Below are 4,032 nucleotides of genomic sequence, written 5' to 3' on the forward strand. Positions count from 1 at the left end.
ATGCCTGTAATCTCAAGGTTGTTTGAGCTGAAGAGTTTAAGACAAGCTGGGGCTCAGCACCTGTGGCTCAGTGGCTAGGGCACCAGCCACATACACCAAAGCTGCTGGGTTCGAATCCAGCCCGGCCTGCCAAACAGTAACTACAACCAGAAACAAAAAACAGCTGGGCATTGTGGCAGGCGCCTATAGTCCCAGCTACTTGGGAGGCTGAGGCAAGAGAATCGCTTAAGCCCAGGAGTTTGAGGTTGCTATTAGCTGTGACTCCACAGCACTCTACTCAGGGTAACACATTAAGACTCTGTCTCAAAAAAAAAAAAACAAATTTGAGCGAGAGCAAGACCAGTCTCTATTAAGAAAGTCAAAGCATCTGTGGTGGTTGGATTAAGAGGCTTAACTCACACGTGCCTCTTGCTTGCACCTCGACTGCGGCGTGCCAAACACAGACATTTGAGGTAACCAGGAATAGTGGACAGGGCCTGGCAGAGACTGGTTGCCAGAAATCCTTCCCTTAGTTGGGTGTGACCACAAGATGTGCTTATCTGTTAGATACCGACTGAAGTACTTTAGAGATCAAAGGAAATCCTATCTGAGATTTGCTTTAAAATATTCCAGGGAGGGGTGAGGGGAGTGACAAAAAGTTCTGATGAGTGAATGGGGGTCCGTTTCATTACACTCATCTATTATCGTATGTCTAAAATTGTTATTTATAGGGCCAGGAGCGGTGACTCAGGCCTGTACTCTCGGAGGCCAAGGCCAGGGAGATTTTCTGAGCTCACTGGTTCAAACCAGCCTGAGCAAGAGCAAGACCCCCCCACCTCTAAAAATAGCTGGGCGGTGTGACGGGCCCCTGTAGTCCCAGCTACTCAGGAGGCTGAGGCAACAGCATCCCTTGAGCCCAAGAATTTGAAGTTGCTGTGAGCTAAGATGCAGTGACATTCTACCGAGGGCTACAAAGTGACTCTGACTCAAATAAAAAAAAAAGAAAGACACCAGAAACACAATAAAGACCAAAAGCCACGACTGCAAAACACCAAATCTTTATTTACATCCATATATAATAACATAACTTTAAGCTGAAATATATCATAAATAAAACAAGTAATGTCTACTGTTTGACAACTTAAGTATCAATCATTAAAATAAATCAAACTGGAATGAAATAAATACATTAACAAAAATCCAACGAATTGTACCTCTATTATATGTACTGTTGTCTCAAAGAAAATAAACATACAAAACCAGTAGTATACCAATAGTTAATACTGATGGACAAAAAACATACTTTGAAGTACAAAGGGCTGTGGGGAAAAAAAAAAAATTGGTATTTTTATGCATTCAGAAATGTGGTTGAAAAGGAGAAATCTGAAAGCCCGAAACATTTCAGCGTAACATGAACTGACTTGTTTTCAAATAGATTTGGTGATTTTTTTTTTTCATACAGGTTTAAATTTCAGCCCTCTATTATCACATCCCCCCGTTTTAAGATTTATGTTTATAGTCACAGCAAGCTTCCTGTAACACTCATTGGATTAGGCAAAGACTGAATCAATCATCTTGCAAATGTGTTAATCTTCAAAATAGGCTATAAAAGTGCAAAACTATGAAAACAAAATCTAGATTATGTACATATGGCTCAGCTTGTGAACAGGAAGAAAGGTCACTAGTGTACACTTTCCTGATAGGAAGCCCTTCATCGTGATGCCGGCAGACCGGACCTCGGCTGGGTCTCCCTGGAACACAGGAGTTAAGACTTCTTTCTATCAAGGACACCTCATGTTGCATAATGAAAAAAAAAAAAAAATCAGGGCTCTTTTAGGACTTTATATCCGTGCTCTGTGGAGAAGAGCAGGGCCAGAAAAATTGACAGTGCAAATTTATTTTTGAAAGTTTCTTAATAAAATATTTTGTGGCTGCTAACGCCAGGTACTGCTGAATAAACTCAGCCACGGACAGCACATTAAAGGAACAGAAGTTTAAAATACCTAGTAAGCCAGCTCGTGGCTCTCCTTCCTAAAACCCAAACTGCATGTGCGCTGAGAAAAACATCGGTGCTCCAAAACAACCCACAACGGGAGGACAAATGAGACCTGGGAACAGATTGTCTCTCCCTGGCTCCCAGGAGGCTCAGCCAGCAGTTTTCTTAGTCAGAGTCGCCGTGTCTGTGATTAATTTTAATACGTCCACGGTCGACCCAAGGCCAGACACAGCAAGACTACCAAATACGAATCTAAAATTTTACGAAAAGGACTTTCATCTCCTTTAAAATTGTTTCCCAACATGTTCAATTCACATATGTCATTTAACATTTATGTTTGAATAGACTCTTTTAGGCGAACACTCAAAAAAAACCCTGAAATCTGCCAACAGAAATGATTGATTTGATAGAAAACCAATTGGAGTAACTCCGCACAGTCTGCACTGTTCCCGTGACCCTGGCTGCTCTACAGAGGGCTGCTTCTCTGTGGACGCTCACGACCCCACCGACCACCCCGACCACCCGTGCCCCTCAGTCAAGGTCTGCGGCGGTCGGGGACGCGCCGGGAAGGGGCGCGTCTTCCTCGGTTGCCGTGCCGAAACTTGCGATACAGGGGGGGCCAAGTTCAGAGCGGCTCATCTCCACGCTCGCAGCCCGTGTTCAGAGGGTCGTACTCCTGTTAACAATTTTGTTAAGACAACAACAGATTGGAGAGGATTCAACATAATACAAAAATCATGGAGAAGGTTTTTAAAAAACAGACATATATTAAACGAAAGAGCACAAGTAGCAGGAAAACGGCTCCAAGTGATGAGCTGCATCAGACAAAAGAATACACAGAGTATCTAACCACGCGGGTTTACAACTTAAATATTTACAGATTTTTTTTTTTTTTACCTGAGGTGCAAGCATTATATACTCCCCCCCCCAAGGCCCCACCCCACCCAAATGATTTCTCTTCAGCAGCGCTCAAGTATGCAAAAGATTCCACTTCTTATTTGGTCAATTCTAAAAAAAATATCATTCAGGGACAAAATAGAGATTCCCAGTCCCCCCTTGTAAATAGCCCAACAACTAGGTTTTATTGCTATTTGGTACAAAAGTTAACAGAACAACTTTACAAAACTGTAGTGTTCCTTATCTGCTCCTTATCGGTTCTATGTACAGTACAATCACAGCTTATTTCAGTAGCTTTCACCATTCGCTTTCTCAAAGGATGAACTAAAATTTAATTTCATGGAGAGTACACACCATCCATCAAGACCTAAGGGGGGAAAAATAAAAAGTGATTAACATTAAAAACTGAATACAGTTTACAAAATTCTTTAAAAAAAAAAAAAAAGGACACTAAACAGAACTGGAGGAATGTGGAAATGCAGGGGGTTCCACTGAAGGTCAAATGTGGCAAGGTCAGTGTCAGGAGACTAAATAAACCTCGCTGCACTGGCCAGGAGATACACCTGCAGCCATTTAACTGAGATGATGTAAACAAGAATCAGAATTTAGTACAAGTTATGACTTAAAAAGGCAATTGCCACCTACAAGAAACAGAGAATTTACATGTTAAGAAACAAAAATGTATGGACCAGGAATATAACAAAAAAAATACATAATTTCTAACACCTTCCCTTCATGAGAAAGATGGTGTATTTAAACCATTTATATTATTTTTTGCTCAACCAACATCTATCAGGTTATCAATAATATTCCAGATAATGGGCCAGGTGTTGAAGGCAGGTGTCCCCTGTCAAGTTAGCTAGGGGTAGAAGATGAGCACACAGGTAAGACGGCTGGAAATGGGGATGAACCACAGGAAGAACACAAATCAAGCGTCCAGCTCCCAGCAAAGACTTTACAGAAATGACGGGGGGTGGTCCTGAGCACCGCTGCTATGCGGACAGAAGGGAATGACGGCCAAGAAGCCCAGAGTTTACGGAGCAAGGCCAGGTACCATCTGCTACTACTCATCAGCTGTATTGTATAATACTGCAAGTAATCTGTTACTAATAAGCAGCTCCGCTTAATCCACTATTTATTTTTATTAATTTTTTTTTTTT

At 41.8% G+C, this 4,032-nt stretch overlaps 1 protein-coding gene across 1 annotated transcript in view; it reads right to left on the reverse strand.

Annotated features, from left to right (window-relative positions):
• Window positions 1-1,021: 1,021 nt before the first annotated feature.
• ZNF217 (zinc finger protein 217) overlaps window positions 1,022-4,032 on the reverse strand; it is a 27,878-nt gene continuing 24,867 nt past the window's right edge. Inside the window, exon 6 of the mRNA XM_012803979.2 lies at window positions 1,022-3,239. The gene's annotated coding sequence lies outside the window, so the exon portion shown is untranslated. The remainder of the gene's footprint in view (window positions 3,240-4,032) is intronic.

The sequence above is a fragment of the Otolemur garnettii genome, unplaced genomic scaffold, assembly GCF_000181295.1.
Source record: "Otolemur garnettii isolate 467f Iridium unplaced genomic scaffold, OtoGar3 scaffold00023, whole genome shotgun sequence".
Classification (NCBI taxonomy): Eukaryota; Metazoa; Chordata; class Mammalia; order Primates; family Galagidae; genus Otolemur; species Otolemur garnettii.